We start from the raw sequence: 12,507 nt of genomic DNA, 5'->3' as shown, positions 1-12,507 counted from the left end.
ATAGAGCGGGAGGGATTAAAGGAGGAGGGGTAGCGTTACTAGCCAGGAAAAATGACATGGCTGTGCCCAGTTCGAACAAACTGGAGAATTCGTCTAGTGAGGCTTTATGGGTGAAACTGAGGAACTGAGGGATGTGATCACATTACTGGGGCTATAATCCAGATCATCCAACAGTCTTAGGGATTTAGAGGAACAAATCTGTAGACAGATCACAGACTATTGCAAGAAGCATAAGGTCTGAAGCCTGTAACTAGTGGACTGCCATAGGGATCTGTGCTGGGTTCATTGTTGTTTGGTAACTATATCAACAATTTGGATGATAATGTGGTTAACTGGATCAGTAAATTTGCAGATGACAAGATTGCGGGTGTCATGGGCATTGAGGAAGTCTATCAACGCTTACAACACAATTGGACCAGCTGGAAAAACGGGTTCTAAAATGGCACATTGACTTTCATAGATGACAGTATTGCGTACAGGAGTTGGGTTGCTATATTGAAGTTGCATAAGATGTTGATGAGGTATAATTTGGACTTTTCTGTACAGTTTTGGTCACCTGCCTACAGGAAAGATGTAAATACGATTGAAAGAATCCAGAGAAAATTTACAAAAATTTTGCCAGGACTGCAGGGCCTGAGTTATGAATAGATTAGAACATTATTCCTTAGAATGTAGAAGACTGATTTAATGAAGGTATTCAAAATTATGAGGGATATAGACAGAATAAATGTAAGCAGGCTTTTTCCACTGAGGTTGGATGAGACAAGAAGTATAAGTTATGTTAAGAGTAAAAGGTGAAATGTTTAAGGGAAACATGAGGGGAAACTAATCTCTTCTGCCTACATATCCATATCCTACCATTATTTTCTCACATTCATCTGCCGATCTGAAAATCTGTTGAATGTCCCTAATATAAGTGCCTCTATCACCACCCCAGGCAGCACAGTCCAGGCACCCACCACTCTGTATAAAATAATGTGCCCTTCATATCTCCTTTGAAATTACCCGTCACCATAAATGCATGCCTTCTGGTATTAGACATTTCAACCCTGGGAAAAAGATACTGACTGTCTACTTCATTTATGCCTAATTTTATCCTTTAAACCTCTATCAGGTCTTCCCTCAGCCTCCAATGCTCCAGAGAGAATAACTCAAGTTCATCCAGTTTCTTCTGGATGCCCTCTAATCCAGGTGGCATCCTGGTAAACATCATCTGTGTGCACTGCAAAGCTCCAACATCCTTTCTATAATGAAGTGACCTGAAAGGTATGCAATACTCCAGACATGGCCTAACTAGAGTTTTATACAGCTGCAACATAACTTTCTGACTTTTGTTCTCAGTGCCTTGACTAATAAAGACAAGCATGCCATATGTCTTCACCCTATCAACCTGTGTAGCCACTTTTAGGGAGCTATGAACTTGGACCTCAAGATCCCTCTGCTCATTAACACTGTTAAGGTCTTGACATTAACAGTATACTGTCTCTTTATATTTGACTTACTAAGATGCAACACTTCACATCCGGCTGAGTTAAACTTCATCTGCCATTTAGAAACATAGAAAACCCACAGCACAATACAGGCCTTTCGGCCCACAAAGGTGTGTTGAACATGTCCTTACCTTAGAAATTACCTGTGGTTACCCATAGACCTCTATTTTCCTAAGCTCCCTGTACCTATTCAGGAGTCTCTTAAAAGACCCTATTGTATCCACCTCAACCACCATTGCCAGCAGCCCATTTCACAGACTCACCACTCTCCGCATTAAAAAAAAACTTAACCCTGACCTCTCCAGGCACCTTAAAACTGTGCCCTCTCGTGCTAGCCACTTCAGCCCTGGGAACAAGCCTCTGACTATCCAAATGATCAATGCCTCACATAATCTTGTACACCTCTATCAGGTTACCTCTCATTTCTCTGTAAACTGATCACTGTACTCTCTTTGTTTTGTATGCTATCCACACCACCTTCTGCAAATCTACTAACTCATCCATCTCCATTTTAATCCAGGCCACTTAGATACATCAGAAACAGCAGAGGTCCCCAAGCAGATCCCTGTGGAACACCACCAATCACAGATCTCCAGCTAGAATAAGTACCTTCAACCTCTTCTCTGTTTTATATGGGCAAGCCAATTCTGAATCCAAATAGCCAATTTACCATGGATCCCATGCACCTTAATCTTCTGGATGAGCCTCCCATAAGTAACATTGTCAAACACCAATTCTCTCAGTTACTTCCTTACCACTGATGTGAGACTGACCAGTCTATGGATTCCTCAATTATCACCGGTTCCCCTCTTGAATAATGAAACAATATTAGCTACTTGCCAGCCTTCTGGGACATCTCCTGTGGCTAGAGAGGACATAAAGATATTGGTCAATGCCCATCAATCCCTTCTCTTGCCTCTCTCAATAACCTGGGTCATATCCTACCATACCCTAGGGAATTATCCATCTATGAGATGGCTTTTTAGAGCAGCTTGTGGTTGAGCCCACTGGGGGATCAGCTATTCTAGGTTAGGTGTTGTGCAATGAACTGGAATTGATTAGAGAGCTTAAAGGAATGCTTCAACTATTATATGATAGAATTCACCCTGCAATTTGGGAAGGAGAAAGCTAAAATCAAATGTCTCAGTATTACAGTGGAGTAAAGGGAATTACACAGGTATGAGAGAGGAGCTGAACAAAATTGATTGGAAAAGCTCACTGGCAGAGACGACAGCAGAGTCGCCTGGAAGTTCTGGAAGCAATTTGGAAGGCACAGGATATATACATTCCAAAGAAGTATTCTAAGGGCGGGGGTGGGGGGGGGGATGGCACAATCATGGCAGCTAACAAGAGAAGAAGTCAAAGCTTGCATATAAGCTGAAGTGAGGGCATACAATAAAGCAAAATTAGTTGTAAGTTAGAGGTTTGGGAAGGTTTTAAAAACTTACAGAAGACAACCAAAAAGTCATTAAGAGGGTAAAGATGGATTATGGAGATAAGCTAGCCAACAACATTAGAGAGGATTCCAGAAGTTTCTTCTGATAAATAAAGGTGAGAATAGATATCAGACCACTGGAAAATGATGGTGGAGAGGTAGTAATGGGGGAAGGAAAAGGCAGATGATTTGAATAAATATCTTGCATTAGTCTTCACTGTGGAAGACACCAACAGCATGTCGGAATTTGAAGAGTGTTCGGAGGCAGAACTGTGTGAAGTTGGCATTACTATGGAGAAAGTTCTTGGGAAACTGAAAGGTCTAAACTGAGACAAGTGACCTGGAACAGATTGTTTACACTTCAGTGTTCAGAACACAGTGCCTGAAGAAATTGTGGAAGCATTAGTAATGATTTCAAGTATCAATTGATCTGGCATGGTTATGAAGGAATGGAAAATTGTAAATATTATTTCACTCTTCAAGAAGGGATGGAGGCGGAAGAAAGGAAATTATAGACCAGTTAGTCGGACCTGTGGTTGGGAAGATGTTGGAGTTGTTTGTTAAGGATGTGGTTTTGGGATACCTGGAGACTCATGATAAAATATGCTGTAGTCAGCATGGTTTCCTTGAGGGAAAATCTTGCCTGACAAATCTGTTGGAATTTGTTGAAGAAATAACAAGCAGAGTAGACAAAAGAGAATCAGTGGATTTTGTGTACTTGGATTTTCAGAAGGCCTTTGACAAGATGCCACATATCAAGCTGCTTGACAAGTTAAGTGTCCATGGTATTACAGGAGAGATACTAGCATATTGGCTGATTGGCAGGAGGCAAAGAGAGGGAATAAAGGGAGCCTTTTCTGGTTGGCTGCTGGTGACTAATGGTGCTTCACATGCGTATGTGTTGGGACTGCTTCTTTTTACGTTACATGTCAATGACTTGGAGGATGGAATTGATGGTTTTGTGGCTGTGTGTGTGGATGATATGAAAATAGGTAGATAGGCATATAGTTTTGAGGAAGTAGAAAGACTAGAGGAGGACTTAGACATATTAGAAGAAAGAGTTAAAGAAGTGGCAAATTGAATAAGGATTCAGAAAGAAGTAAAAGGGTAGACAAAAATCTAAGGTGCAATGGGCCTTGGAAGTCCTTGTGCAGGACTAAAGGTTAATTTGCAGTTTGAGTCGGTGGTGAGGAAGGCAAATGTGAAGTTAGTATTCACTTCAAGAGGACTAGAATATAAAAGTGAGGATGTAATGTTGAAGCTTTATAAGACATTGGTGAGACCTCACTTGGGAGTATTGTGAGCAGTTTGGGACATGTACCTAAGAAAGGATGTGCTGACATTGGAGAAGGATCAATGGGGTTTCTGGAGAAACCCCATTGAACCTTCCAGGATTGAAAGGTTTATCACATGAGGAATGTTTGATGGCTCCAGGCCACTACTCACTCAAATTCAGAAGATGAGGAGTGACCTCATTGAAACCTGTTGAACATTGATAGGGCTTGATAGAGTGGATGCAGAGAGCCTGATAATATAGTGCCTTACAAGTTCTGTCTGAAAATCTAGTTATTCATAGGCACAAGATTCTGCAGATGCTGGAAATCTACTGTGGAGGAGCTCAGGGGTCAGGCAGCATCTATGGAAAGAAGTCCACGGATTGATGGAGAGCTTCTCTGCTTTCCTCTTAAGCAGACATTATTTTTTCAAGTAATTAATATTGTCTTTAGTTGGGCTGTTGGAGTTTGGAATTCAATTCTGGTGCCGCCTGTAAGGAGTTTGAACATTCTCACCATTATTGTGTGTATTTCCTCCAGGTGTTCCACTTTCCTCCCACAGTCCAAACATGTACCAGTTGGTAGATTACTAGGGCATCATAAAATGTTCTGTCATTAGGCTACGGTTAGATAGGTGGGTTGCTGGGTGACATAGCTCTTTGGGCTGGATGGACCTGTTACACTCTGTATCTCTGAATAAAAAAATAAATAAAATAATTGGTCTCAAAACCAAGCCGGCTTCACCTGCTTGAACTTTCACTTTGAACTTTTCCAGGGGCTGCCAGAACATTTTTAAGTGCAGATTCAGTCTTGGCATATATTGAGCTTACTGGCCTGCTTTCTGCTCTCCACCACCTCCCCTTTACTAAATAAATAACTCAACAGGAGAGAGCATGCTTAAATGCAATTAAAATATTTAATCTTGCAGAACTTTGAAGAACTTAGTAGCATAAAAGTCCAAATAACTCAGCTGTCAGAACATTTTTGGCCCAGCTTAGAAAGCTGATCTCTCCACGGAGTTGACATAATGGATACTAACTAATGGCACTTAATTCTTTTAATTTCACGTGTAAACAAAACATTTTTTGGTTGAGTCAGATAACCATCAGTGGTAAGGAAGGCAAATGCAGTGTTAGCATTCATTTAAAGAGGACCAGAATATAAAAGCAAGAATGTAATGTCAAGGCTTTATAAAGTCTAGTCAGACCACATTTGGAGTAATATGAGCAGCTTTGGGCCCCTTATCTAAGAAAAGATGTGCTGGCATTGGAGGTAGTCCAGAAGAGGTTCACAAGAATGATCCCATCAATGAAATGGTTAATGTATGATGAACGTTGATGGCTCTCTCACTAGGGATTAGTAGAATGAGGGGGAATCTCATTGAAATCTATCGCATATTGAAAGGCTTGGAGAGAGTGGATATGGAGAGGATGTTTCCAGTAGTTGGGGAGTCTAGGACCAGAATGGACAGACTTGGAATAGAAGTCAGTCCTTTTAGAACAGAGCCTTGAGGAATTTCTTTAGCCAAGGGTGGCAAATCTGTGGAATTCATTGCCAGAGATGGCTGTGGAGGCCAAGCCATTTGGCATATTTAAAGTGGATGTTGATAGGTTCTCGATTATTTCAGTGCATCAAATGGTATGGGATTGAGAGGGATAATAAATCTGCCATGATGGAATGGCAGAGGAGACTTGATGGCCTGGTTCTACTCATATTATGGTCTTATGGTAATCTCTCACCTAAGTGAAAAGCAACTTTAGTTTATAACTGGTGATAACCTCATTGCATGGATATCTACATAAACCATTGAACTGTTACCAAGTTATAGAAAACTGGATCGCCTCAAACCAATGAAAAATCATCTGCACTAATGGATTTAGCAATGTGCCAGTAATGGACATGCTGAGATAGTGGAAAAGATATCCCATGCCTAAAGATTTTAAAGTCTTTTATGTCTGCCAAATGAATTTCAAAGACATAGTTTCTGAAAACTTTGGCCTCAAGGGCTGCTTGAATTTGAGAAACACCCTACCTTTTGGTATGGCACATATACAAGAAGCAAAGATTCACTTTTGATGTAAATGATCATTTATTCCAATAAATTCTAAATGATCAAAGAAGATAAAACAAAGTTATCACATGCAAACTTAAGATTAATAGCATAATGCTTTTTTTTTACAGAACAGAACTGACTGTTGGATCGGACCAGCAGGTTTTAATAGAGGCAGAGATCCCAGAATCAATTAAGAAACAATTTGATGCAATAATGGGGAGGAGAACTGTATGCAATTTGAGCTCTTCTGACACATCACAGCAATATTTTTGCACTAGAAATAGCTTGTGAAATATTAGTTTAACAAAAGCAGACAGTAGCAGAACACGCCAGCAAAGACCAGGAAATCAGGAAAACATGGAACAGATCTTCATTTCCCCCTCAAAGCCTTGCACTGAGAAACCTACAGATATCAGAGTCCAATCACTTTTTATGTTTATGTTGGTGAACAGGAAAATGTTTTCAATAAAAGCAAGATTCAAAAGACAAAAAATGAATCAAAATTATTGCGAATCATTTTTGAGGTTGGGATTGAATGGTTTATACTGAAGCAAAACAAAAACTGCTGGAAGAACTCAGGGGGTCAGAAGGCGTCTCTGTGGCTGGTATCTGTGGTTAACTCTGCCCTCGGTATTGCAGTAAGTCAGGCCATCGGTGCTGAGAGATGATGTCATCAACTCATTGGAAACTTGGCAGTGGGGAAAATCACATACACTTTCACATCAACAGCAGCTCCCAAGTTCACCACGTCTCATACGAGAAGCAAATATCGTTATGTGCAATTGTGTTACCAACCCAAGCAGAGCGGAAAGTTCTGAGGGAGAATGAAGTCCCTTGTATATTGGAGAACACTTTTTACACAAATATCTGTCTACTAATTGTACAAAGTATTTACCTCATATTGATGTAACAGCTCAAAATTAGTCCACAACAGAACATTAGGTGAATAGCTGTGTACACAATATGGTATGCAGATTTTATTTTATTTAGACATGAAGTACGGAACAAGCCCTTTTGGCCTAATGAGCCACACCAAGCCAGCAACCCACCTACTTAGCACTAGCCTAATCACAGAACAATTTACAATGACTAGTTTATCTACTAACTGGTCCCGAGCTGTAATAGCGTCGCGCTAAGTGCTATGCAACCAGGGTGCCCATATAGGAAATCATTTTCCCACAGTGTGTGGGGGGGGGGGGGGGGGGCAAAAACAAGAGGTTTAAAGTAAATCGGGGTTTTTAAATCAGAGCCATTTCTATAGCAACGAATAAGCAAGACGATGAAAGTTGGGTCCTAACATAAGCAATGGTACAACAGCTAGCTTGAACAAGATCACCCGAATGGCCTGTTTCTGTGATGCATTTCTCTGTGATCCTCTACAAACTTATCAAAGTTGAATTTTCCAATGCTTCCAGTTTGATTTTCTTTTTGGATCTGGACAATAAAGACATTCCCAAGGGCACAAGGTTTGTAATTTAGAGTATTTACTGGTCATTTTACAGAGATGACCACAGACAAAATAAGTGCTATTAATGCCAGTAGGAGCATTTCTTTAAAATGGATCACAGACGGCAGTTAGAGAACCCGCGCTGCGGAAGCTTCGGCAGACTGAGGATCTCCAGCGCGTTGGTTGAGGCCTTCTGCTTCTCAAGTTGAAGTTGGATTCGGTACACGATTAAAGCTTGGCGCACCGTCAGCATTATCAGGTTACAATTAACCTGACAGGAAGGTGCGGCTTTACACTGAACATTGAACCACGTTGCAACATTGTACAAATTCACCATATTTCATCTGTTCACAAACCTGTAGAGTTTAACTCATGGATTCATTGTCGTTACTTTACTTAAAGAAACAGCACAGAATAGGCTCTAACGTCCCGTCAAGCGGAACACCCAGCACCTCCTTGAACTATCGATTCTAAGGCTAACCTAAACACGAGACAACTTTACAATGGCCAAATACTCGGTATGTAGAAACTGGCTAATGTTAAAAATAATTGCAAGACTAACATACCTGGTGTAGAAAGTGCCATGAAAATACCCCGAATTATTTCTAGATTTTTGAATAATCATATGACAATCAGATATTCTTACAGCAGTATAATACCTCGCCAGTAGCATTATACTGCTGTATATTTAACTATTTGTTGTATGTGCACTTTATGTCCATAGAATATATTTTATTATCTGTTAATATTATTGTGATATTATTTTATGTGCTGTATCTGATATATGTCTTGTGTTTTGCACCAAATAATTCCCAGAGGAACATTGTTTCCTTAGCTGTATGCATGTGTCCAGTTGAATAACAATAAACTTGAACTTGAGTTTAAGATACACTCAACAGTTAATGTTTGAAAGTCAAAGGAAATAAAACTTGAAACATAAAATGTGCTGTCAATTCATCATCACCATTACACAGTACAGTACTACATAAAATTAACCAAGCACAAAGCAGGAAAGAATGTAAAGACTGAAATTTCAAATAAAAAACCCGAAAATGCTGGAAATAGCCTGCTGGTCAGTTGGAGCCTGTAGAAGTTTAAAGACAGTTACTGTTTAAGGTTGATATCTTGTGCCCTTGTCATCAGACTGAGACATGATCTGCATTTTCCACTCTGCACACCCTGTCTAACCTGCTCACTGATCCAGCATTTTATTTATTTTTATTGCATTGTGTCTATTTCAGATGAAATCTGGGGTATTTACAGAGCAAGACAGAATTATGGGATTGATCAGTTGCAAAATTTAAAGTCATTTTTTTCTCTAATATACTGTAAATGATATTATACTCTTAGTGGCCACTTTATTTGATACCACCTCTACCTAATGAAGTAGCCACTGCACGTATGTTCATGGTGTTCTGCTGCTTTAGCCCATCTACTGCAAGTTTTGAAATGTACATTCTGAGAATCTCTTCTGCACACCACTGCTGTAACACATGCTACTGTCACCCTCCTATCAGCTGGAACCAGCCCAGCCATTCTCCTCCAATCTCTCTCATCAACAAGGCCATGCCCACAGAATTGCTGCTCACTGGACTTTCTTTGTAAACTCTAGAGATTGTTGTGCATGAAAATTCCAGGAGATCAGCACTTTCTGAGATACTCAAACCACCCCATCTGGCACCAGCAATCATTCCATGGTCAAAGTCACTTGGATCACATTTCTTCCCGATTCTGTTACTTGGTCTGAACAACAAACAAATCTCTCAATCATGTCTGCATGCCTTAAGCCACTGAATTGCTGCCACATGATTGACTGATTAGATACCTGAACATGTGTACCTAATAAAGTGGTCACAGAGTGTAATTAGACAATTTTTGTTGCTCCTGTTCTGTCTTCAAAGCTACTAATTGATCTACATCCAAATTAATGAGCATAAAGATAGAGGACAAGCTTCCTCGAAAATCACTCTGAGCACCAGTGCCCCACAAGGCTGTGTACTCAGCCCCCTGCTGTACTCACTGTACACCCATGATTGTGTAGCCAAGTTTCCATCAAACTCAACATATAAGTTTGCTGATGAGAACACAATTGTAGGCCGCATCTTGGGTAATGATGAGTCTGAGTACAGAGAGGAAATTAAGAACCTGGTGGCATGGTGCAAAGACAATAACCTATCCCTCAACGTCAGCAAGATGAAGGAATTGATTGTTGACTTCAGAAGGAGTAGCGGACCGCATAACCCCATCTACATCGGTGGTGCGCAGGTGGAACAGGCCAAAAGCTTTAAGTTCCTTGGGGTGAATGTCACAAATGACCTGACTTGGTCTAACCAAGCAGAGTCCACTGCCAAGAAGGCCAGTCAGCACCTTTACTTCCTGAGAAAGCTGAAGAAATTTGGCCTGCCCCCTAAAATCCTCACTAATTTTTATAGGTACACCATCTAAAGCATTCTTCTAGGGTGCATCACAACCTGGTATGGAAGTTGTCCTGTCCAAGACCAGAAGAAGCTGCAGAAGATCATGAACCTAGCCCAGCTCATCATGCAAACCAATCTTCCATCCTTGTACTCACTTTACACTGCACGCTGTCGGAGCAGTACTGCCAGGATAATCAAGAACATGACCCACCCAGCCAACACACTTTTTGTCCCTCTTCCCTCCGGGAGAAGGTTCAGGAGCTTCAAGATACGTACAGCCAGATTTGGGAACAGCTTCTTTCCAACAATGATAAGACTGTCCAAATTTCTGGACCTGACTTGCACTACTGTACTTTCCCTTTTCTGTTATCTAATTATGAATTATAATTAAAATTTTTATTATATTTACTTTGATTTGTACTTCAGGGAGCGCGAAGTGCAGAAACAAATATCACTGTGATGATTGTATGCTCTAGTATCAATTGTTTGGTGACAATAAAGTATTTGTATTTGTATAAAATATTGATTACAAACTCCTTTTCAGAGAGATTGCCTTGTAGCAATTTTGACAGCAGAGATTATTTGAAGTTGCAAGATGACAAATTAGATTGAAACCCCTCCCCCTCCCCAAGTGTCAAGGGCACCACAACATGAATCTGCTCAGGGTGTGGCTGCTGGTTGAAATAACTCTGAAAGATTTTTCTTCCTGGCAGCAGATGGTGAAAAACAATAAAACAATTAACCAAAATTCTTGCTGGTTATCAAAGACTTTAGTCTTTGGTTGTATTGTTTGGAGAGAAGGTTTTCAATGCAGCCTCTCTGATTGTTAACTTTTGAATACTAGGGGGCACATAGTTAGGGTGAGAAGGGAAAGATTTAAAAGAGACTGTAGTGACAGCTTTTTTGTGCGAAGGATGGTGATGAGCTGCCAGAGGAAGTGCAATAGTATCACTCAAGAAACACTTGGATAGGTACAAGGAGGGCGGTGTCCTGGCCAGACACAGGAAATTGGAATGAGATGGGTGGACAACATGGTCAGCGTGGACTAGCTGACCGAAGGGCCCATACCCATGCTGTATTTCTCGTTAACTCTGAACTATTGAATAAAGCCGCTTTCAAGGCAAATATTATTGAAAAACCTGCTCACTCTGACTATTCTGAATCAATCCTTAAACAAACTAATTCACTTCAGTAAACCTGAAGTACCAATATTTCCAACACTTTAAGGCCATGTCTGCACCAAAAGCGGTCTGAAAAATAATCATCAATAAATGTGGATAATATATATTCACAATAACTGTGTCATTCTAAATATTAGAGGTCAACACTTACATCAAATGTGAGCTATTTAAAAAAAACAAATAGTTTTAACAATGTTCTCCAAACTTTATCTGTGGGCTTATTAAATGCTGCAGCAACACAATGAAAGCTAATGTACTGTTTAGGTGCCAAATATTTGATTCCAATTGAGGAAAACTGAGTAAGTTGACCTCTGAAGTATAATTTTACTGATTTAAGGGCAGTGAATGGATCATCACGGCAGCATCATATAAAACTTGAATAGATTAGGACTTAATTTCCTGGAGCATCAGAGAATGAGGGGATATTTGATAGAGGTGTGAAAAATTCTGAGGGGTATAGATAGAGTAAACACAAGCAGGCTACTTTCCACCCAGGCTATGTGAGACTAAAACTGGAGGTCATGGGAAAGGTGAAATGTTTAACAGTAACCTGAGGTGGAACTTCTTCAGTCAGAGTGTGGCGCAAATGTGGATCTAGCTGCCCAAGGAAGTGATGGCTGTGAATTTGATTTCAATGTTTAACGGAAATTTCGAGATGTAGATGGATGGGAGGGGTATGAAGGACTATGGTCCTGGTGCAGGCCAGTGGGACTAAGCAGCATAATAGTTCAACATGCACAAGATGGGCTGAAAGGCCTGTTCCATTCTGGAGTACTCTGACTCTATAAAACTTTGTGAATGCCATTGGGAGTTAGTAGCAGTTAACTAGTAATGAGACTGGGGAAGGGGTAGGTTTGCAAATGCAGCAGGACATGGTTGCATACCAGTTAGTACAATGATTTACAACATCAGCTGCAAGATCAAGGTTTCACTATTGCCTGTAAGTAGTTTGTACCATGAGGGTTTCCTCCAGGTGCTCTGGTTCCCTCACACACTCCAAAGACATATGGGTTAGGGTTAGTAAGTTGTGGGCATGTTCTGTTGGTGCCAGAAGTTTTCAAACTGTGTTGGGTGCCAACGCAAATGATATATTTCACTGTATGTTTCAATGTACATGTGACAAATAAAGCTAATCTTTCTTTACTCTCATAAAGCTGTGAATCTGCCATTGCCCTGAAGCAGAGTGAGACAGGACCAACCACGTTCAACA

General features: G+C 40.5%; 1 long non-coding RNA gene across 2 annotated transcripts in view; it reads left to right on the top strand.

The window, feature by feature from the left end:
* The window catches only part of LOC132400736 (uncharacterized), a 20,192-nt gene extending 7,685 nt beyond the window's left edge, over nucleotides 1–12,507 (top strand). For both annotated transcript variants that reach the window (XR_009514348.1, XR_009514349.1), the window contains 2 exons: nucleotides 1,115–1,266; nucleotides 6,381–12,507. This is a non-coding gene — a long non-coding RNA (uncharacterized LOC132400736). The remainder of the gene's footprint in view (nucleotides 1–1,114; nucleotides 1,267–6,380) is intronic.

The sequence above is a fragment of the Hypanus sabinus genome, chromosome 10 (assembly GCF_030144855.1).
Source record: "Hypanus sabinus isolate sHypSab1 chromosome 10, sHypSab1.hap1, whole genome shotgun sequence".
Lineage (NCBI taxonomy): Eukaryota > Metazoa > Chordata > Chondrichthyes > Myliobatiformes > Dasyatidae > Hypanus > Hypanus sabinus.
The sequence above is the reverse complement of the archived record's forward strand: the minus strand, read 5'-3'. Positions and strand labels throughout refer to the sequence as shown.